We start from the raw sequence: 23,915 nt of genomic DNA, 5'->3' as shown, positions 1-23,915 counted from the left end.
AAGGGGTTGTCCCGAGGCAGCAAGTGGGTCTATACACTTCTGCATGGCCATAATAATGCACTTTGTAATGTACATTGTGCATTAATTATGAGCCATACAGAAGTTATAAAAAGTTTTATACTTACCTGCTCCGTTGCTAGCGTCCTCGTCTCCATGGTGCCGACTAATTTTCGCCCTCCGATGGCCAAATTAGCCGCGCTTGCGCAGTCCGGGTCTTCTCCTCTTCTCTATGGGGCTCTGTGTAGCTCCGTGTAGCTCCGCCCCGTCACGTGCCGATTCCAGCCAATCAGGAGGCTGGAATCGGCAATGGACCGCACAGAAGCCCTGCGGTCCATGAAGATAGAGGATCCCGGCGGCCATCTTCAGCAGGTGAGTATGAAGACGCCGGACCGCCGGGATTCAGGTAAGCGCTGTGCGGGTGGTTTTTTTAACCCCTGCATCGGGGTTGTCTCGCGCCGAACGGGGGGGGGGGTTTAAAAAAAAAAAAAACCCGTTTCGGCGCGGGACATCTCCTTTAAGCAATCAAGATTTATTAAGACAATAGTAAGCAAGCAAGGAAATGCATTTAAAGCAAAGTTAGGGTGCAATAAAGCAGAATGGTTATGATTTAAGTAAAGCACATGTACTTGCAGTGATGGAAGACCAAAGTACTCACCAACAAATCATAGTGTTTGTAAGTACTTTGTCAGCGGACCTTTCATAAACTAATTCCTAGTAGAGGATGTGACTGTTTTTTCTCTATAGACCATATATATCACAATGTTAATAAACAAGAACGATTCAAAATTTTTGTCAAATTCCATGAAAATCGTATGTGCCCCTAGGACCCCTTCACAGAGTGGGTCTTTATGGAATAGGGTCCAGAAAAAATATCCACATATGACAGACTCCCCCAACACATGCAAGAAGCATCTCTGGCCATGATGATAAATGTTATGTGTGGCGCAAATTCAACACTTCCCATCACCCACAGTGAATCATGGTAGTAGCAACATCATGGATGGGGCATGGAAATTTGTTCAGGAGTGAAGGAAAAATTAATATCATTAAATACAGGACAATGCTTAGGGTAGACAATGTTATTTTCTGCCAGAGATGTCAGTCTAAAAAAAAAAAACGAAAAAAAGGTTTGGTATCATGTTAGTCAGAAGAGCAATGTGTGAGTGCTGTCAGTGAGAGATACCAAGTAATCTTGTAGATATGAAACCTTTTAATGGCTAACAAAAATGTGTTATATTACAGCAAGCAAGCTTTCAGGGATATCTCACCCCCTTTGTCAGGCTATTGAATGAAACTAGTTTGGATGGCACATAATTATAACATACAGATGCAGAGGGGAGGGGGAACACATTCCTGTTGATCTAAATAAATGTTCACACAGAAATTTGAGACTGTTTTGCACTTAAAACTTAAACAGACAAACAGAGTAGAGACGTACATCGTAAATCAGTCCACTGAGTTCAGGACAGTTTTATCTTTCCTTCAACTTGCACATGGAAGGAGATGCTGCACCACCTAGTGGATGGCAACATGACAAGTCAAGGTCTGGATTTTTCTGAGGTTTTAAAGCAAAAAAAATTATCATTCGGAGGAGGACATCCCTCTTGACCTCCTTCAGACCTTTCATATTTTTCACGTATGCAAGAATCCCGGGCTAAGGTTCATTCCATTCTTAAAAGTATCAAACATGACCATAAATTTGTACTCCCAAATTCTTCTGTGATGCTGCAACTTGAAATTGCTCTTCTAGCGCTGCAAATCTAAGTGTTCTACAAGGGTTATTTCAAAGCAAAGGAGAGCAGAGCACAGTTGTTGGGAGAGATTGCAGAGCAAACCGTGACAACCATCTTTCAATCCCTGTGGTCTCCCACACTTTCGCGCACTCAGCTCGGCCGTTGCATAGTGACATTACTATATAAAGTTGGTGAGGGCTGAAACAAACTGCCATGGAAATCTGGGGTGGATGCAGAAGAAAAAGTCTATAGAGTCACCTATAAATCGCTCACTATCTATTCTGCCTCTGACTGAACAGTTCTGGAGTCTACTGTATAGTCTGCAGCAGTGATGTGCGATGCAAGTCTTGTTTGTGAGACAACTCCCATGATACATTTCCATGCTTCAGGTTAAACTGGTAGCTGTAGTTTCACAAGGTAGAAACATATTTTAGAGGTTAAATAGATTTTGCAGTTGATCGTTGTGCCGAGTTTAATACTGTTATTGTTACCATGCGGCAGTTGCTAGTCCTCCCGGGGCGGCGGTGTGCGGGGTCCTGCAGATGGGGCACATACCCCCAGCTTGTTATTCGGCTGCCGGGGGCACGGGTGCCTGGCCGGCATGGTGCTGGTGGCATGCGGCACCGTGCACACGCGCATCTGTTAGTGCAGCTGCCGTGCACGAGCTCCCTTTTATTATGCTCTGTTGGGAGTTGGCTGTCTCCCTCTCCCCGCCCCTGGGCGGAGGCTTTTGTTTAAAGGTCGGGCAGAGACTTGCAATCACTGCCAGTTATTGGTTTCCCTCAGTGTGCTAGCTAGTCTGCCTCTGTTGGTCTCCTGCCTCTGTCATTTTGTCTGCTATACTTTGCTATTGTCCGCCAGGTTTTTCCATCTGCCTCAGTTCTGCTTAGTATTGTTCGTGTTAGTTAATTACATCTGCCTTTTCTGTCGGTATTATACCCTTTTCATCCAGGTACGCCAGCATCCCTTTTCGGTCCCTAGTGAGAGTAGGGACCGCCGCCCAGTTGCCCGCCTGGGGTTAGCCAGGAGTGGAGGCAAGCAGGCAGGGACAGGGGTTGTGGGTGAGATCTAGGTACCCGAGTTGGCATATCAAGGGTAGTATACCATAACATAATAACTGGCCCTTAAAATTGCTCTCCACTGGAGGCCATGAGTACCCTTGCAAGTCAGTTGCAGGATTTAGTGGTTGTGATCCAACACCTGTCCGGTCGTATAGTGGACCAGGAACAGCGGGAGTTAGTGCATGTTTCTACCGCCCCTTCTATTCCCGAGCCCTGAGGGAGAGGAGCAAGTTTTTTGTTTTTCAGCAGGAATGTAGATTGTATTTTCGGATGCGACCCCTCTCCTCCGGCTTAGAATCTCAGAAAGTTGGATTGATTATGTCCTTCGGGGTTTCCCCCAGACATGGGCCTACTCCTTGCCCAAGAATTCGGCTTGCCTGCAGTCGGTTGATTTGGTTTTTTAAGGATCTTGGAGGTATTTTTGATGAGCCGGACCTGGTGGGATTGGCGGTATCTCATCTTATGTCTCTACGTCAGGGGCAGCAGTGGGTAGAGGACTATTGCTCTAAATTTAGACTGTATGCAGGTGAAACCACTTGGAACTATAGCGCCCTTAAAGATGGGTTCTTGTTGGGTCTTTCTGACGCTGTCAAGGATCTACTGATTTCTCATCCCGCTCTCTTGACACTCATTGATGCAATGGAATTGGCGGTCAAAGCTGACAGGAGGCTGAGATCTAGAAAAGAGGAACGTCAGGCCTGTAAGGCTAGGGAATCCGGCAGACCCACTCCCCCCTTCTCCTATGCGAACGTCTGGTGCCGAGCCTATGGAAGTGGATCAGCTAAGTCCCGAGGAACGGCGATGGTTCCGGATGACTTGTCGCCTCTGCCTCTATTGTGGGAAAGCCGGACATCGTGTAGCGACCTGTCCTCAGAAGCGTCTGCAACATCAATCTGAACCGGCGGAAAACTTCAGATCCTAGGCGATCTTTGGGAGGATCGCCTAGGATCACAGGTAAGTAGGTTTCATCACCAACATAGAAGGGGATTCTTTACTGTAAGAGCAGTTAGACTGTGGAACTCTCTGCCGGAGGAAGTGGTGATGGCAAAATCCATGGAGGAGTTTAAAAGGGGACTTGATGTCTTTCTGGAGAGGAAGGACATTATAGGATATCATATAAATCTTAGTTTAATTGTCAATCCGGGTATATAGGCAGGTAGGAACTATTAGGGGTTGATCCAGGGAACAGTCTGATTGCCATTAGGGAGTCGGGAAGCAATTTTTTTCCCCAAAAGGGCTAATTGGCTTCTGCCCTTGGGGTTTTTTGCCTTCCTCTGGATCAACACAGGAGGATAGACAGGCTGGACTAGATGGACATTGTCTTCATTCAGCCTTACATACTATGTTACTATGTTAGGTACTCCCTACATTGTTGGTGCCTTGTCAGATTGGCTTCTGGAATTTCACTTGGTCTGGTCAAGCTTTTATTGATTTGGGTGCTGCCGCCAATTTGATAGTTTAAGTTTTGTCAGACCTCTGATGACTGAATTCTTGGCGTTAAAAATTTCCATACGCTTCACTAGTATTGATTCTACCCCTCTGTCTGCAGGGGTTGTACAATGGAGGACTCCCATGTTACAGTTCACTGTGGGTGTTCTCCATTCTGAGAATCTGTTGTTCTTGGTAATGGAAAGGATGTCCTTTGATGTAGTGCATGGTATGCCATAGTTGGCACTGCACAATCCCCGATTTGATTGGTCCACTCGGGAATTGACACATTGGGGGTTCTCCTGTCATAGTCACTTAGCTACTTTATCCATGTGTTCAGCAGATACCATACTTATTCCTAAGTATTTTTCTGAGTTTCATGATGTATTTTCCAAGAGACTGTCTGAGACTTTGCCTCCCCATAGGGAGTGGGACTGTGGTATTGATTTGATCCTCGACAGTCCCATCCCTAAGGGAGCCATTTTCAATTTGTCTGGGTGTGAGCACGAAGCCCTTAAGTCCTATATGTCAGAGTCTCTGGCCAAACAACATATCAGGCCGTCCAGTTCCCTTGCCAGGGCAGGTCTCTTTTTTGTAAAGAAGAAGGATGGGACATTGAGGCCTTGTGTGGATTATCGGGCTTTGAATAAAATTACAGTGAAGAACCAGTGCTCCTTGCCCCTGATTCCTGATTTAATGAATCAGGTGGTAGGGGCCCACTGGTTTTCCAAATTGGACTTAAGGGGGGCTTACAATTTAATTCGCATCTGAAAGGGAGATGAGTGGAAAACCGCGTTCAACACCTCGTTCGGGCATTTTGAATGTCTAGTCATGCCCTTCGGACTTTGTAATAGCCCCGCTGTGTTATGAACGCGTTCTTCCACGACTTCCTGGGGGTATTTTTGGTCATATATCCCGATGACATTCTGGTGTACTCCCCAGACTGGGACTCACATGTGTGGCACCTGGGGTGGTGGTGGCAGCTGTAGAATCTGATCTCATTCCTCATCTACAAAATTGTCAACAGGATGCTCCCTCGGGGGTGCCGGAGGGCAGATGGTTTGTGCCAGAGACCTTGCATCTCAGAGTCATTGAAGAGTCTCACTCATCTGTTCTCGCAGGCCATCCGGGGGCTCAGGGGACTCTGGATCTTTGTACTAGACACTACTGGTGGCCAGGCATGTCTCCAGAGATCCGCAACTTTGTTAACGGATGCTCTGTCTGTGCATGCGGTAAAAGTCGTCGTCGGCATCTGGAGGGACCTCTGAGACCGTTACCGGTGCCTTTTCATACGTGGTCGCATTTATTGGTAGATTTTATAACCGATCTACCTGAGTCTCAGAAGTTCACCACTATCCTAGTTGTTGTAAACCGTTTCTCAAAGATGGCACATTTCGTGGCGTTAAAGAAGCTACCTTCTGCGATAGAATTCTCCAAGATTTTTGTAAAAGAAATCATTTGTGTACATGGGGTTCCCGAGAACATCGTATCTGATCGCGGTGTTCAGTTTGTTGCTTAATTTTGGCGAGCCTTCTATAGAAACCTGGGAGCATCGCTTTCCTTCTCGTCAGCATTCCACCCGTAGACTAATGGTCTGACTGAGTGGAACAACCAGGATTTAGTGCAAAATTTATGGTTGTTTGCTAGTGAAAAGGCTCATCAGTGGGAAAAATTCCTACCGTTGGCAGAGTTTGCGCTAAACAACCGTACTCGTTCTTCCCCTGGGGTATCTTCATCCCTTTGCGTATATGGTCGCTTCCTTACAGCTATTTCTACTCCGTCTGCCTGTCCTGCAGCTGATGTCACAACAGATGTGCTGCAGGGGGTATGGAAGGAAGTACAGAAGAACCTGGAAGCACTGGGGGCTCGTATTCAGTTGCGTAGTGGGAGGAGTCTGTCAGTATCTGAACCTTACAGGATGGGACAGAAGGTATATTTGTCTTCTAGAAATCTCAAATTGAAGGTTCCGTCTTTGAAACTGGCGCCGTGTTATGTGGGTCCCTTTGTCATCACGCGGGTAGTAAATCTGCTTGCTTATGAACTGGATTTGCCAGCTACATGGAGAGTTCATAGGGTTTTTCATAAGTGATTATTAAAGCCTTTTGTCCCTTCTGTCATCAGCAATGAACGATTTCTTTGTATAGATTTTGCCAGAATCAGGAAGTCATTTGTCTTGCTCTGGTCCACGGACTCTCCTTAAAGTGTCCTTTTCAGAGGAGAAGGTGGGGGGGGGGGGGGGCACATATTACTATGTAAGGATGATGAAACTCTCTTACCATTCACTGACACTGATATGGGATTATCGAGGCCACTCATCGCTCCACCAGAACTTTCCTGCAAAGTAAAGAGATGACAAAGAAGTAAAAGGCCCCACATTATCTTATATCCAGACAGAGGTGGAAAACCCCTCGACGACAGGAACCAATCTGCCCATAAAGGAGAAGGATCTGCTCAAGTGGGGATCAAACTGGATCAACATTCAACCAAGGATCAAATATTACAAAACATTGGCGGTACCTTCTAGTTGTATCCAATAAAGTGGAGTGCCACAAATGGGCGGTGCCGCCTACCATGGCACCAATATAAATACAGAATTAAACAGCACTGCTTGCGCTCTCTTAAATATGTCGCTTCCAATAAATCAGTTGTCCTAAATAGTTTGTCAGAAGATACAAAACTGAGCTCTAATTTACCACAAAAAGACTCTGGAGCTCCAACAGACAGAAACTGATCAAGTTGGTGCTTGTAGCTCCTCACATACTAATCGCCATGGTTTGTCTGACAGAGCGGCCCGTGAAGCAGCTTACATGTTTCTGTCTGCCCCCATGGTGTTGTCAGTAACAGTAATTATCCCAACGGTCGGAAATCACTTTCTCCATGAAAACAAAAATCTGATGAAACACATCGGAACAAAAAGACCCAATGTGTTTCTGCGGAATTTTTTTCTCTCCTTCAGAGACTACATATGAAGGAAACCAAATTGCTCATTAATGTGTTGGATGTTTTTGTCCTAGTGCGCCCCCTGTAGTCTGTGACATCACATACTACCTGTAGAACCCTTTTCTTTTTCAATCATAAGAGGAGCTGATGGCCGGTGCTGAATCTCTCGATATAGAGAAGGTTATCTCTGGACGAAGGATCAGGACTGTTACTGACAACACTATGGAGGCAGAATAACATGTAAGCTGTTGAGCCGTCGGACAAAAAGAGGCAGCTGATAGGTGAGGAATTACAATCACCAACATGATTATCAGCTTGAGGCTGTATTTATACGGGTAAGAGATATCAGTCCGAAAAACTCCAACCGACATCACACTTGTAAAACTGCAATTTTTTTTTTGTGCTTGCAATGTGGTTTGCAAAAAAAAAAAATGCACGTGACATTATCACGCACGTGGAAATTGAATGTTGTTTTAAGGTTAAAAACTAAAAAACGCATTGCACTTGGGTGGTAGAAATCTTCATTTATCTGTCTGTAGAAGATTTGCACAAATTTCATCTTCATCTACCTGATGATTCGGTGGGACATGTTCCTCTTCCTCTTCCTTTTTCTCTGGACAATCCTGGGAATTTAGAGGACTGGGACATCCCTCTGGGGGATTTCTCTGACTGGATCCATCTATAGGAAATAAGCAGAGAGACTGAATACATTATATATCTGATGATAAGATGATGGCGAGACTAGTTGACGCTCAAAACTGTACCCTACAATAAAGAAAGGTCTCCTCTTACCCGGTGATGTAAGGGTCTGCTGATCCTCCATCATGACGTCCTTGTACAGATCCTTGTGTCCTTCTAGATACTCCCACTCCTCCATGGAGAAATAGACAGTGATGTCCTCACACCTTATAGGAACCTGACACACACAATATACCATCATCCTCCAGACTCCTTCCTTGGCGGTATTATATAATGTCCCCCATTCCCAGCAGCGCTCACCTCTCCGGTCAGCAGCTCAGTGATCCTGTGGGTAAGTTCTAGGATCTTCTGCTCATGTATCAGTGAATGAGGTGAAGGCTCGGCGATGGGGCTCTGGGTCCGGCTCCGTCCTCCTGACACATGAGGGGTCACACACTCACCAAAAGACTTCTTCACTACTGTGTAATCCTGTGGATGGTGAGACACTGATCACTACATGGAGGCTAAGAATCCTTCACCTTTCCTGTCATTCCCCTGTTTGTTACTAGAGAGAAGAGTGACATCATGTGGAGCTCTCACCTCCCCAGTTATCCAGTAGATGATCTCCATGGTGAGGTCTAATATCCGGGCAGCCATGTGGTCTCTGTCCTTCTCCATCCTTGGTGGGTCATTGATGGAAAGGACCATCGTCTTTATCTGTGAGAGTCCAGTACCTAAGGAACCTGAGGAGAACATCTTCCATGAAGTGTCTCACTACTAGGGGATTATAGAGGATTAGTGACAGCGTGCAATGGAGATGTCTTATTTACAGATTACTGACCATAATATGACATATTAGCCCATTGTCCCCGTTATATAGTGAGTACAGGGTCACACATCAAAGCCGGGATACAATGGGGCTAAAGTGGAAGCCGCGTGCTCCGATCCCTGTATAGTGGTCGGCGCTTGTGACTGCAGGCGCAGGTCTCACTGATGTCATTAAGGTGTCTGCCTGCAGTTACAGGTGTCGGTTTATCCCGGCACTGACAGCTGGCGCCACCTGGAAAACCCCTTTAAGTATTCAGATATTTAGATAAAGTCCCTGCAGAAAGATGTCAGAACATCCAGAACATTGCAGCTGGCTGCATACGGGGCGGAGCAGCCGTGTATACACAGTATTAGGCAGGCAGTGTACATGGGAGCCCCGACGAGGGCGGTCAGAGCACATAACCCCCTAATAATACACCGCACCCCCCTAATAATACACCGCATCCCCCTAATAATACACCGCATCCAAGAACTGTAACCACCAGTGATGGAACTGCAACTAATATCAGTGCTGCACATTGTCTGCAATAACTACGGTGCAGCTGGAGGACCAAAATACCTCCGGACCATCACAGCAAAACATCCGCAGCAAAGATTAGCCATGAAGAACCGGGATTTTATCTATTTCTCCAATATGCGATTCATTCCACATCCGACAAACTGGTATCCGAGGCGCAACTAACGCCAGGAGATAAATGCAGCCGCCGCAGTACTGACACACGGACGGTTACCTCTAACTGACCTGGACTGACCGTCATACAGCCCAATGCACAGACTCATGCAGCGCACACACCTCTACTACCTGCTGACCTCATCAGGAGAGAACTTCAAGAAACTCCTCCCACACATGTGACTGGTCACATGGTCATGACATCATCACAGGTCCTTTACCATCTCCCATCCTGTAGTCCCCGCCCCTTCCAGTGACATCACTACCAGCCCGGCTATAATAGGCAGCCCAGTAATGAGGTGAGGGGGCTGCAGGCACGTCTACCAGGCGCAGCCTCCATTCCCCCGCAGCTAGTTTTGGCCTTGGTGACGCGGCTTCATCTCTGAGTTCTGACCACTGGCCCTTGTTTGGTTAAACAGCGCTCATTCTCTCCCTCTCATTCACTTATACAGCGACTGGGAAAGAATGAACGATTCTCCTTTGAACGAGCAGCGATATATCTGCCGGTATAAACAGGTGTGTGAACAAGTTCAGTCCGGCAATTATCAGTACACCTCAAGTACCAATGACTGCTAGTGCATGAGTAATAGCGCCCCTAGTGGTACATTTTGTTTTCTATTTTTTGCATTTTTTTGTAAGAAAAAACTGTAACTTTCACAAAATTAGAAGTTTTCTACCAATAAGACCGCCATCACACGAGCGTATGTGTAGTTGTGCACGCATAAGTTAAATGTATGTGCAGAATGAGCAATGATATTTTGCACGCGCTTTGGCGTATTTTCTCTACCTTCTTCCATGCAAAAGAGCAGGTGTATTTCAATAAAAAGCAATGGAATGGAAATATTTAATTAGTGTGATGAGTTCCGGGTTCTTTTTCCTGAATAATTACGCAGTGTTTCTCGCACCTCTGAGTGTATTTTGTGTTCATTTGCGCAACCCCTTTTTTGCATGACCAGAATGCGCTGGAATATATACAGACGGGAAATCAATGGGTTCTGTTCTCTGCGTATTGCTTGTGTGAATCGGCCTAATACTATATAAAATAGCTGCTAAATAACATTTCCCATTTGTCTGTCTCGTGTTGGCATGATTTCATTAATGTCCTTTTGTTTTTTTCGGGGCTACAAAGGCTTATAAGTTTAGCAACAATTTATTATAATTTTAAAGAAGCTGTCCAAAAAAAATCTGTTTTGAAAGGACCAATTAAGTTATGAAGTGGCTTTGAGTAGACTATATACGAGGGGCGTTCAATAACCCCTCAAGGCCATGGCCTATTTTGGCATTGAGGACGCAACTATTTTGGGGGGATTTTCATCTCCACTCCACCAGGCGCAACCTATCACATAATGTCAGGAATAGTGTGGGGTCCATGGAAAAAAATCATCCAAAACTATCTTCACATGCATAAGGTATCGCTGGGCTCTCAGGCTGCTCACACCTTTCCAGAAGCAGGAACAAGTGAAATGCTCCCAGGCTCTTTTGACGATGTGCCATGGAAACCAGGAGGACTTTTCAACAGACTGATCACAAAGGATGAAAGCTGGGTCCATCACTATGATCCGGAGATTAGAGTCCAGTTGCTGCAATGACTCACCACCTCCAAAGAAGGCACGTGCCCAACCCTCGGCAGGCAAGGTCATGCTCACAGTCTTTTGGGACCAGCACGGAGCAGTCTTCATGGATTTCCTAGCAAAGGGTAGCACTGCAGTACGATGCCCCAGTTCACAACTCACATATTGCCTAGATGGAAATTCCACTGCATCCCCCTTATTCACCCGACCTCGCAATATCGGACTTTCACCTCTTTCCAACAATGAACTCATTTTTGAAGGGCAAGCATTTTCCAGATGATGAGACTTTGATTTCTGAAGTCACAACGTGGAGCAACCTGTCAACTGTGTGTCCCTATGTGGCACCGATGTAGAGAAGGGCTAATAACTGCGACAAGTTTCGTTGCTCTCAGTCTATGGGGAGTGGGTCAGGGGAAATCTTTCATGAACGCCCCTCGTATTAGAAATGCTAATAAATTAACCCATTTTAAAAACTACAAGCCTCAAAGCTTTCAAAATGGCATTTAGAGACCTTTCATACGAGCGCGGACATTTCTGCATCACAATGCTATCCCTATGGGGCTGTTAAAATCTGCATGTCTTTACTTTAAAGCCGCAAGATTAAATTCTAAAAAGATTGCTGCTGCAGCATTAAGGACGTCTTAAGGAATTGCTGTTGCGGATTTCTAACATAATGGAGATATAATTCTGCAATTAAAGTCCACAGAATAAAATGCAAGACGTTCCGTAGAACACACTCTGCTGTTAAAAACAAAGTCCACAGTAATTGACAAAATCTGCATCAGTGATGCGTTCTGCGAACAATGCCGTCCCATCTGAAAGGTTTCTTAGGAAGTCTGTTAACCCTTTAAGTGTTTCGTAGAAGGTGGAGGTGAATTTTTATTGGCAGGTTTTCCATAATTAACCATTTTTTTCTGTAACACATCAGAATATCAGAGAAACAAAGCTCAATAGTTATTATCGATTCTGCACTTTTAAAAAATACTCCACATGTGGCGTTAGTGTGGAACACGACTCCAACACAGGCCTCAGAAATGTAGGAGCACATTACAGATTTCGGGGCATGTTTTATTGTGATGTTTTTCACCCACCATTTTAGGTTTGCAGAGGCCTTGAGATATAAGAAGAAACCACCCTTCACAGAAAGACCTCATTTTGGAAGCTACCACCCTCCAAGAATTCAGCCAGGGGTTTAGTGAGCATTTTAACCCCCCCAGCTGTTTCCTGGAAATGAATGCGCAGATGATGATGCAAAGTGAATATTAACATTTTTGACCTACAGACTTCAGTACCAAATATTTTGTGATCAGTTTGCGCCACTGTGAAGAGACCGCTGTCTAATTATTATACTGTAGCTCCTAATTGGCAGGGATATGCCACTCAGGACCCCCGGTTATCACTTGATCCCAGCCGCCACACTTACTGCAGCAGGCTGGATATTAACAGCTCCATCCACATTGGGTTCAGAGCCAAAAGTGCTATAGAAGGTATAGTTCTGATTGATTTTTAGTTGGAGCAAGACTGGGGACACCAAAGCTGCTCACTTATCTAAACAAAAACATGTCTGAAACTTCTTGCTGTATAAATGTGGGGTAGGCCACAGCTTTATTAACTTAACATATGATAAACACATTATTAATAACTTTTAATATCAAAACCCTATCCATGCTGCACGAAGGTTAACTTTATGAGTCTGCAAACCGTCCCCGAGGACGTTCGTAAGCCCCGGTCCTCCGGCTTGCAAACCTTCCTCTCCTATCCCTATCCAGCATGGACTAAATCCGGGCCTAAGCACTAGCTGTGACAACTTCCGAAAACGACCTCCTAATACAGTCCTTTATCCTTGATATCCCGAAAACCTCCGGGTGGGTGGGCGGGCGTCTTCTCCGCTCCAGATCTCTCCTTCTTCTCCTCGTGTCTTCTTCTCTAGTCTTCTTCCGCTCCCCTCCCTCTTCACTTCCTGTCCTAGACTCCTCCCACCCTGCTGCGGTCGCTTTTTAACCCTTTCTATCCCAGTCCCCAGTCATATGCCGTTTCCTTATCTCTTCCACTGCATGCTAGACTGGGGACACCAACTTACCAAAGCTGCTCACTTATCTAAACAAAAACATGTCTGAAACTTCTTGCTGTATAAGTGTGGGGTAGGCCACAGCTTTATTAACTTAACATATGATAAACACATTATTAATAACTTTTAATATCAAAACCCTATCCATGCTGTACGAAGGTTAACTTTATGAGTCCGCAAACCGTCCCCGAGGACGTTCGTAAGCCCCGATCCTCCGGCTTGCAAACCTTCCTCTCCTATCCCTATCCAGCATGGACTAATTCCGGGCCACACGGGATGTGCCGTACCGCTGCGGCTCAGTCCGTCCCACCCCACCAACCCTAGCTAAGGCTGCCTCTACGCCATCCTGCAAGCCTGATAAAAACGTATCTAGACCTAAATCATTGAGGTGGACCCCGTCCTCTCTCAATGCCCCTTTTTCCTTGTCTTCTAACTCCAAGTGTCGAACCGCCAAACCTCCGATAGAGTGAACGAACTGTGACATTTTCATGTTGACCAACCTCCTCACTCTATCTATTGCCCCCAAATCTCTAGCTCCTCTCCAATCACGGAAACGCAAAATGTCCTGCTTCATAATAGCCAAAAGGTCCCGTGTCTTCATCTTACCCAGGTCGTTCCCCCCCGCGTGAATGACCAACACCACTCTCCAGGGGGTACGCCTGCTTATGTCTGTTACCAGCTTCAGCATGTCTGGCCATCGTAATCCCCGTACTCCATGCCAGGTTACAGATGTTCCGGTTAGGCCTAAGTTCTCTCCTAATGGCCGCACTGCTGCCCTCTTTTGTGCCCAATAAATGTAAGAATGGCCCACGATGCACACCTTCCACGGCTCCGCGGCTGAGAAAAACAAAAAGGAATACACAGGAAAAAAAACGCTCTCAAGTAACAAAAAATTTTGCGAAGATATACACAGGGAAAAACCGCTCTCAAGTAACGAAAAAATTAGCGAAATTAGGAAACTAGCGAACATCACCGACCATCAGATCCGGCCTCACATAAGATTTATATGCTTGCGAATTCCACCTGCCTAGTCTTTTTAAACCTTCTTCGTTCATGCCGCCCATGTCTGTCGAGGTGGCCGCTCCGATTCTAAACGAGTGCGTCCCAAACTCCGATGGATCAAAACCCGCCGACCGCAAGGATGACCGAAGCACTGCTGAAAATTGAAAACGGGTGAGGGGGAGACCCGAGGCGTGAACCAAAAATTGCTCGCCCTGGGCCCTGGTAGCCGCATAATGTGCTACCGTGTCAACTGGGCACCACTGCGCACCCAGTCTGCTAATTGTTACCCACTCGCCCCTGCCGTACACATCTGTCCTAGACTTTCTTATCCGCAAGCGTAATGACTGATCCACCACAATCACATCATTCCAGAGCAGACCACCTGCTTTATTCCTGCTCACTGGAACTATTTCCCCGATCCTTAACGCCGCGAAAAACGCGAGCAAAAATGCCGACCTGAACAAAAATGTTTCCGAACCGTTTATGCATATGGTTTCTAGACTGTCCAACAATTTACACAACACCGGATAGGTTATAGGACAGCGGGCATCAACCCGGCCCTTATCCTTCTTCCAACCCCGAACAATTTGGTGAAAAACAAAACCTTTGGTCACATCTTCGAAACCATGTAACTTCAATAAAAATGCCACACCTGACAGGTGTTTTTTAGCTGCATCCACCGACGCCCGCTTATTCCACATTGACGCTAACATATCCAAAGTGGCCGCGCGAGCGCTATCGCCACTCGCCATGCTACCCCCAGCAAACGTCAACCACGTCTGCCAGACCGCATTGTATTTCCTCCATGTCGCAACTGCCACCGATGTCTCCACTAGCTTCAGCAGCTCTCTTCTGCCAGACTCCATAAGGAAAGCGGGCAGCGTACCCCCTCGGCCTCCGCCTGTGGGTGCCGCTCCCTGAACCGCTCCATCTGCGAACGAGAGAGTGCGTCAGCTGCTTGATTTTTATACCCCGGCACATGCTTTGCCCTTAAATACATGTTCCCTTGCAGACATCGGAGCACCACGTGCCTTAAAAGCGCCAATACCGGCGGGGAAGCTGAAGACTGCTTATTGATGGTTTGTACCACAGACAAGTTATCGGACCAGAAGCAAATCTTCCGATCCTGGAGATCCTCTCCCCATAACTCCAGTGCCACCACCAGTGGGAAAAACTCCAACAACGTGATATTTTTGTTCCATTGCCTCTCAAACCAGGATACTGGCCAGGGTTCCCTGCACCAGTGGTTCCGGAAAATAACCCCAAAACCAATCAAACCGGCTGCATCAGCGAACAAACCGAGCTCGGAACCCAACCACTCTTCCTTAGGGCACACCACTTGCCCATTGAACGATTCCAAAAATACACTCCATATATGCAAATCAGCTCTGATTCCTTGAGTGATCCTTATAAAATGGTGTGGCACTTTAACTCCTACTGTTGCCAGTGATAACCTTCGCGAAAAAACGCGGCCCATTGGGATCACTTTGCATGTAAAGTTTAACAAACCCATCAGGACCTGAACTTGGCGCAGCGTGGCCTTCTTGCAGCGCGCTACCTCTCTAACCGTCTGTCGCAACCAAGCTATTTTGTCAACTGGTAACCTAAAAACCATTTCCTCAGTGTCGATCTCGATGCCGAGAAATGTCAACCTGGTCACTGGTCCCATCGTTTTTTCCTCCGACAACGGAACCCCGGCCTGTTGCATGAGCTCACGAAATGTGCCTAACAAGAATCCGCAAACACCTGATGCCTCCCTACCAATGAACAGGAAGTCATCAAGGTAATGGGATACCGATGAGATGCCCGTTTCATACCTTAGCATCCACTCCAGGAAGAAGCTGAAAAGCTCAAAATAGTAACATGAAATGGAGCAACCCTTCGGTAAACACATATCAAAAAAGAATTGGTTGTCCACTTTGCACCCCAGTAGATGGAAACACTCAGGGTGGACCCGCAACAACCAGAAAGCCGACTCAATATCAGCTTTTGCTAACTGAGCCCGCTTTCCCGCCTTTCTAACTAGCAACACTGCGTGATCAAAAGAAGTGTAAACCACAGAGGCTTGTTCTTTTGAAATGCCATCATTCACCGAGTCCCCCTTTGGGAAGGATAGATGATGTATCAGGCGGAACTTGCCGGCCTCCTTCTTGGGAACTAGCCCCAGTGGGGAGACCCGCAAATTAACAAATGGCGGTTCCGCAAAAGGGCCCACCATACGACCCAGCTCTACCTCTTTTAACACTTTCTCTTTCACTAATTCTAAATTGTCGGTTGCCGATTTTAAATTAGGACACACCGTAGAAGCTGGCTGAAAAGAAAAGGGGATGACAAAACCGACGGAAAAACCCTGTTTAAGAATTCTTGCTTCCTGCCTCCTGTGGTATTTGTCTAGCCACTGGAACAGGTATCTGCTTTTCACCGGTGTTCGGTGCTCCACTGGCACCGCCCCCTGTGCCGGACGCTCTCTGCTTTCTGAAGCAACGTACCGCCGTATGTTGGCCCCCGCAGACAGAGCACTCATGTCTGAACTTGCAGGTGGATAAAACCTGCAATGGCCCTCGTTGTAAAGCCAACAGGAGCCATTTGGTCTTGGCGAGGCTGCAGGGGGCTGTTGACTGCTCCCCGCGGCTCCCCCTTGAAAGGACGATCTTTGCAGACGCTGCGCTAAAATAAGCTGTATCTAAACGTCAGTAGCTTTTGACGCCCAGCTTATGTGGCTTACACCCGATACCTGGCGTCTGAAATCTTCATCATAACGCCACCAGGCGGTGCCGCCGTGTAACTTGTATGCGCTAAATATGGTATTAAGGTACACCATAAGCTCTGGACCTTTTTTAGGCTGATGCTGGCATGTAATATATGCCAACACCATGAACGCTTGCAGCCAATTGCCAAAAGTTTTTGCCACTTTTGGCTTCTTATCCGTGCCGCGCTCCGACACCCGCTCCTTATCAACCATCACGTGGTCCGCCGATAGCAAGGACCAAATATCCACATAAGCACCTTTGCGAATTTTCTCCAGTAAATCATCCGACAAACCGACCCCTAACGGGGCAACACCGCAAAACAACAAGTCGACGTATCTTAACCCCTCCAAGGGGTCCGCCTCACCACCTGCTGTTGAGCATCCAGCATCATTTTCCACAGGTGGGCCCACGCCCCCTGACGACCCACGGGACCCTGACGGCCCTTCCTTCCGCTCCACTTTGCTCAACAGCGATTTCAACACATTAACCAAATCACTGCTATCCGCCGCCTTAGCGAGATCCATCACATTTTCCCACGCATTTAAATAGTAAGACTCACCGGCTTGACCGACCTCCGGCGATGCCAAGGGCGTGGTCCCTGCCGGCCCTCCTCCTGGGCTCCTGCCGGGCGAGGGCTGCCAAACGGACACGTGCGGAGCCTCTCGAGCCCTCCTCCTTTGTTCTGTTCCAAGATGACCCAGTTCCGGCCGTTCTTGCGAAACATCCCGCCTTGTGGGGCGTATGGAATCCCTGGTTGTACAGGTTGCTGGCGATAACACTGGGTGGCGGTAGGTTTCCGGCTGGTGCCGCTGCTCCGGACCAATGTACCTGTCGCCCTCGCTCTCTCTGCTTGCCCTAACTCTCCCACTGCTGGCCTCCACCACTAGCCTACCCCGCTCGCTATCCCGCTTGCGCTAGTACCGCTCTCTCCTCGCTCTCTCCCTCTGTCTGCACTTGGCGCCCTGACCTTGCCTATTGCTGCTGGTGCGACTGACATTACTATAAGACGACTCTCCCCCCGCAGGAGAGAGGGCCCGCACAAAACGCGGATTAACGTAGCAGCGCCTATGTGAGCTTTGGACCCTGATGTCTGGCTGCTGCGAGCGGATGCTCCTGCGCACCCCCTGATTGCTGTGCCCGCTATGGGGGGATATGTAGTAAAGGGCGGGAAGGGGTTGCTGCTGATGGGCCGGACTGCCAGTACCCTGCAGGCAAAGGGGGTCACTGGCGCAAAGGACCTGGGCTCTTTCGGGGGTGCGGTCCGAAAACACGCTACCGCTATCCTCCGTTCTATACCCTCTACCCCTGTCGCTGCCGTGCATGCTAGCTGATCTACAGCCGCTGCTGCTTGCCGTGCTAGTGGCTGCGCTATACTGTCCCCCTGCTTCTAAGCTGCGGCTATGTCCTACAGGGCCCTGGCCCCCGGCCGCTAACCTCGCCAGCGCACTAATCCCCTCCACCCTACCTGTAGCCGTTGACTGGTACCGCCGCCATCTTGGGTGTGCCTGCAGCCATGCTGTATGCTTCCACTTGCTTCTCTCCTTCCTCTTTGTATATCCACAATGCTGGGAATGGCAGTCGTGCGCCCAGCCGCGCGCAGATCCGACGAGCCGGAGTATGCCCTAGCCGCTGCCGTTCCTCTTCCGCTCTCCCGCGGACCACCGGCTGGTGGTGACCGCCCCTCAGCTGTCGTGCGCCTTCCTCCTTGCCGCGGACTACCGGTTGGTAGTGACCACGCTTCGGCCGTCCTGCGCCCTACCATGCACTGCTCTGCCGGACTGGAGCATGCCCGCGCTGCTGCCGGATGTCCTCCCTCTTGTCGCGGACTCCTGGTTGGTGGTGACTGCACGTCCTCCGTTGGCGTTCTTCCCGCCGCGCGGTTTGAAATTGGCGCCATTTTCCTCCCGGCGCGCTCTGCTCCCCGCAGCCTTTCGCCTCCCCGACTGATCTTCCGGCTGCCTCTCTTTGCGGCGGGACTCGGACTGAGTCTCGCCGGGGGGTTCTTTCTTCTCCTCGGGCGGCCTCGCCCGGCATCCCTCTCTTGCACTGCTCCTCTCCCGGTTGCTGGCTCCCGTGCCGCCGGCTCCGTTGGCATCCCGGACTCCGATCCTGAGCAACAGTTAGCGAGCAGCTCCTCAAACCACCCGGTGCCGCCCTGCTGTACCGCTTGCTGGATCCTCTCCTGTAGGTCCTCCATCTTGGGGCTTCTCCTTTCCGATGGCGTGACCGCTCTTTCTCCTTCTTCCTGCTTGCCGCGCCTGACTTGCTCGCTGCACCCTTTCTGTAAGCCTCTCCTGCTCTTCGGCTCCTCTTGTTTCACAGTCTGTCTTCCTTGCTTTCTTTCGCCTTATTTGCACTGTAGGTCTTCTCCGCTCCAGATCTCTCCTTCTTCTCCTCGTGTCTTCTTCTCTAGTCTTCTTCCGCTCCTCTCCCTCTTCACTTCCTGTCCTAGACTCCTCCCACCCTGCTGCGTTCGCTTTTTAACCCTTTCTATCCCAGTCCCCAGTCATATGCCGTTTCCTTATCTCTTCCACTGCATGCTAAGCCTTCTATTACACTTCTCGCTGTGACCCCAATGCGGATATCCGGTCCCGCTGCAATGAGTGTGAGGACTGAGATCAGGCGATAACTCCCGCTGATTAGCTACTCATGACCTGGCCTGAGGATAGGTCATCAGTACTGCAAGGGGTTAAATGACTAGCAAACCCCTTTATTTTTAGCTAGAAAACACGACAGGGTTTAGGGCTGAAAGAGCACCGTGTTGATTTGAGGGCTAATTTGGAGATTTACACAGCACTGGCCAACAATTGCAGTGGCCATCAGCTGAAATTAAAAAAAACAACTTAAGTTACTCCCTTTTTGAAATTACACCTCTTAAGCATTTTATAATGGGGTGCTGCCAGTAGTGAGCATGTTTAACCCACCGATAATTCAGGAATTTAGACATTTCTATCCACATAAATGTTGTTTTTGTGCCCAGCTTGTGCCACTAAAGACACACACCATAAATTGTTAGGCGAGTTCCCCTGGGTACAGCAGTGTCACATACAGAGTCGAGGCACACTAGATTGGCCACCAGCTAATATCTGGAGTAACCACCATGTGTTGTACGGACATTGGCTAGATGGGCTGGAAATGACTCAGGAAGGTACTGGTAGGTTGTTTCAGGTATCTGGAGCCATACTGATTGCAGTGTAACTCACAGTTGCCGGAGGGTACATGGGGGAGAATCCATAGCGTGAACACGCGGATAGAGGCGGTCCACACATGCTCACTTGGGTTCAGGTTTGGGGAATTAGGGGGCCAGGAAAGTACTTGGAACTTTTGGTTGTGCTTTTTCAATCATTCTTGGACATTTCTAGTCATGTGACATGTTGCACTATCTTGCTGGAAGACCCCATTTGCCCAGGGAAGACAGACAGCATCTATGGTTGTACGTGATCTGCAAGGATGGATCCAGAACCAAGTTGGTTCAGAGTGCCTTCCACATGGATGAGCGGCCCAGAGAAAGCCAGGGAGAAAGTCCCCAGACCATAATGCTGCCATCAGTAGCTTGGGTCCTTCCAGCAATGGCTGCAGGGCGTTAGTTCTCTAATGTTTTATACCTGAAACAACAATGTCCATCCGTTCAATGAGGCAGAAAATGTGACTGATGACCACTTTCCAGTGAACGGTGATCCAGTTCTAATACTGCCATGCAAATTGCAGCCTTTTATTCCGATGCACCTTTCTTATCATATCTGCACCGACCCTCTGTCTGCTTCGGAGCCCCGTGTGCAATAGGGTTGGTCAACTGTTGTTTACAAACATCTGGTAGCCCCCTGGTTTTCATGGTGGGCTGCTCCTTGCAGAGTATCAGTCGGCCCTCGCGCACCTTTATATCCAATGTTTATCTCTCACATCAATGGCATGTGGTGCAACGCAGTTTCCACGTCGGATATTCCCAATTAAGCCATTTGTGCACTTATGATACACTCTCATCACAGCAACATGCAAACAGTTTACAATCTGTTTTCTTTGAGAAATACTGGCACCCTTGGCCCAAAAGCCAATAATCATCCATTTTTGCAGTTCTGATAAATCGCTCCTTTTACCCAAGACAACGAGTGATAAGTGAGCAGACGGCCTATAACACACTTTATATGCCCACCAAGCCCGTCCACCACACATCACTTCCTTCATGGGCAATGTGCTACCAACGTCGAATAGGCGGTGGTCATAATAATGTGACTAGACTGTGCATGTGGATGTAAATTGCTGTTTGTGCACCGCATGATTCAGAAGGTAAGGAATGTTTTTTGGCTTTTGGAGGGCAAATTTTTCAGATTTTTATGGATGTCATGCCAATTCTGCAGAACCCCTGAAGTACCAGTAAGGTGGAAACCCCGAGAAGTGTCCCCCTTTTAGAAACTACACTGTCTAGGATGTTGCAGATTCTCTTATCTGTGAGGGCTCATTCACGTGAGGGAATGTGCACAGCTAACTTACATGCTCCAAAAAATCGTGACTATTAGAACCAATGGCTTCCTATGGAAACATTCAGATAAGGGAATTTTAGCAGCACAAAAAAAGTTAAAACCGCACCTAAAAAGATAATCAGCAACTGAAGGAGGTGGAGTCCGAGGGTGGGCACTTACAGTTTAGCTTGTTGGAGCGAAGGAGTATAACCTTGAAACAAGGAATTGTGTTGTCTGAATGGGCGAGTCCCTACAATGATCCATTACCTACTAGTCCCTCCTCCAGGCCATGCTGCTCATCACATGATACACTGCCGGCCTGGAGGCATCAGGATGTACTCAGCCGGCAGCAGTGAGCAGGCGCTATTGTTAACTCCACCTCTGTCCCTCTCTAATCTGATCTTCTCTTATGCTGCCTGCAGCTAGGCCTGCACCCAGCAGCAAGCAGTGAGCGGCATGGCCCAGCACAGACCTGGGCCATTCTGACCAGACAGGAAGTGTTGGGATCAGTGGTTGTGTGAGGGTACAAATACAAAGCAACTGGGCTCTGGCCATCCTCAACAGATCTCCAGTAGAGAGGATCGTCTGATTGTCCTACAAGCACGACCAGCTCCAACTGTTTCATTGTTGGCGATCCAGAGAGAGGTGGCACTATCTTTACAGGCCCCTGTGTCTATCAAGACGCATGCGCAGAAGCCGGGCAAGGTCCACGGATAAATCTGGGGGCTTTAGGTACCAAATTTTATCTCCCCTCATGGATATGATCCATGAGGGGAGATAAAACAACCCTTTTTTTTTTTTTTTTTTTTTTTTTTTACTTTTTAAACTTTTTTTTTACCTTTTACATGATCACTGCTATCCATTGGATAGCAGCGATCATGTGACCGGGAACCGCATACAGCGGCTCCTAGTGACAGCTCCCTGCTCTTGGCTACTCATACTAGCCGGGAGAAGGGAGTTTTTAAATTTCCCGGGCCTCCCGGCTTTCTGTGCATGCGCGTGACGTAGTGCAGACGCAGGCTGCAGGGCTGGGGAGAACCCAGATGATGCCGGATGGCGCGGAGGACGGGGGATGAGTACTCTCAGCTCCCCTTACGGATCCGATCCGTAAGGGGAGCTGAAACTTTAACTTTAATTTCCTTTCCATTGACTTTAACGTGATCGCCGGTATCCGGTGGATACCGGTGATCGCATGACCGGGGGTGGGGTCCCACGGCCCTGGATAACAGCTCCATGCTCTCGGCTACCTCCAGTAACCGGCAGCATTGAGCTATCACGTCCTGAGCCTGCAGGGCTTTCATTCCTAGAGGATGTATGTTTTTACTTCCTCTAGGTATTAAGCCTAGCAGGCCAGGACGTAAAAAGGCAATGGGGCCGTAACTAAGGGGTTAAGGAGTTCGAAGAGGATGTCAAGAATCATTCTGACAGGCGCTGCAGAATCTAGAAAAATTGCAGTCAAATCCAAAGCTGATGCTCCACCTTAAGGGCTCTTTCACACTGGCAATAGATTTTCCTGCAATGCGAGGGGAGTGAAAATGCATGAATTTAAATCCAATGATTTTCAGTAGTTTCATTTTCATTTGCGATGTTTTCACTCACTGCAAGTTGTTATAAAAAAAAAATCTGCAATATGGCCCATTGTTTTCAATGGGAAAGGCAGCAGGAGTGCCGGTCCTATTGAAATCAATGAGAGATCGCAAAAGAGCTTTGGAATTCCCCATAGCAGGGAGAGGGGGATGGAGCTACAGGGGATCTTTTACATATCTCCCCATATTTGGAGACATAGGGGTGGAGCTAGAGGACTTTCCCAGGGCTTCCTCGAGAGCCCAGGGTGGCACTACCAATGTGGATCACTCATGGAAGTGCAGGGCAACCCGCCAAATTATTATGGCGTCATTAATAGGTTGCTGGTCTGCATGGTGAACTACATATATCAGAATGGTCTGGCACTTTGTATCCACTATGTGTGGGAGTATACACCAAGCAGCCACCCCCCTCTATATCAGGAGGTGGTGTGGGTTGCTTTCTTATAGGTGTCCTACACGGGTGTGGTTCGCTCCCTCATTTGGTAGTCAGCTACCTGCATGGTGAGAGGATGCATCTATATGCACTCCTCACTCAGTAAGTAATGGCCGTTTTCTGTGATTTTTTATATTTCCCTTTCTGTGATGCATTTATATTAGTGTAGGGACCCACTACAACGCAAGGATATAAAAAATTGCAGTGAGTGAAAACATCGCAAATGAGAATGAAACCATTAAAAATCATTGGTTTCAAACTCATGCCTTTTTTACTCACTCTCACATTACTGAAAAATCTTATCACTAGTGTGGAAGAGCCCTAAGTGTCCAACAGTACACCTCATGGTTGCTTAACACAGATAGGCTATAACAGCAGATGACCAGTTTGAGAGTCATTACTGTTTATGAAAAAAAAAGGGGGGGGGGGGTTTAAGTGTGCAAAAGAGCTGAACATTAGGTCACTGAGCAGTGGGAAAATATTGGTCAGATGAGTCCAGACTCCTTTTGCACTATGGTGATGGGAAAATCAGAATTTGGTGCAAGCAGCATGGAGAGATCAACCCTCTCTGTCATTTGTTAATGGTGTAAGCTCGTGGAGGTGGACTAATTGTAGCACACGGGGGATCAGTATCCTGCAAAATGATGATTTCAACACCTATTGGAATCTATGCAATGATGAATTGCTGAAGTTCTGGAGACCAAAAGTAA

At 47.9% G+C, this 23,915-nt stretch overlaps 1 protein-coding gene across 1 annotated transcript in view; it reads right to left on the bottom strand.

The window, feature by feature from the left end:
• The window catches only part of LOC136620111 (uncharacterized), a 534,467-nt gene that overhangs the window by 68,004 nt on the left and 442,548 nt on the right, over window positions 1–23,915 (bottom strand).

Source organism: Eleutherodactylus coqui, chromosome 3, assembly GCF_035609145.1.
Source record: "Eleutherodactylus coqui strain aEleCoq1 chromosome 3, aEleCoq1.hap1, whole genome shotgun sequence".
Taxonomy (NCBI): Eukaryota; Metazoa; Chordata; class Amphibia; order Anura; family Eleutherodactylidae; genus Eleutherodactylus; species Eleutherodactylus coqui.
Note: the sequence above shows the minus strand (reverse complement) of the source record. Positions and strands in the feature narration are given on the sequence as shown.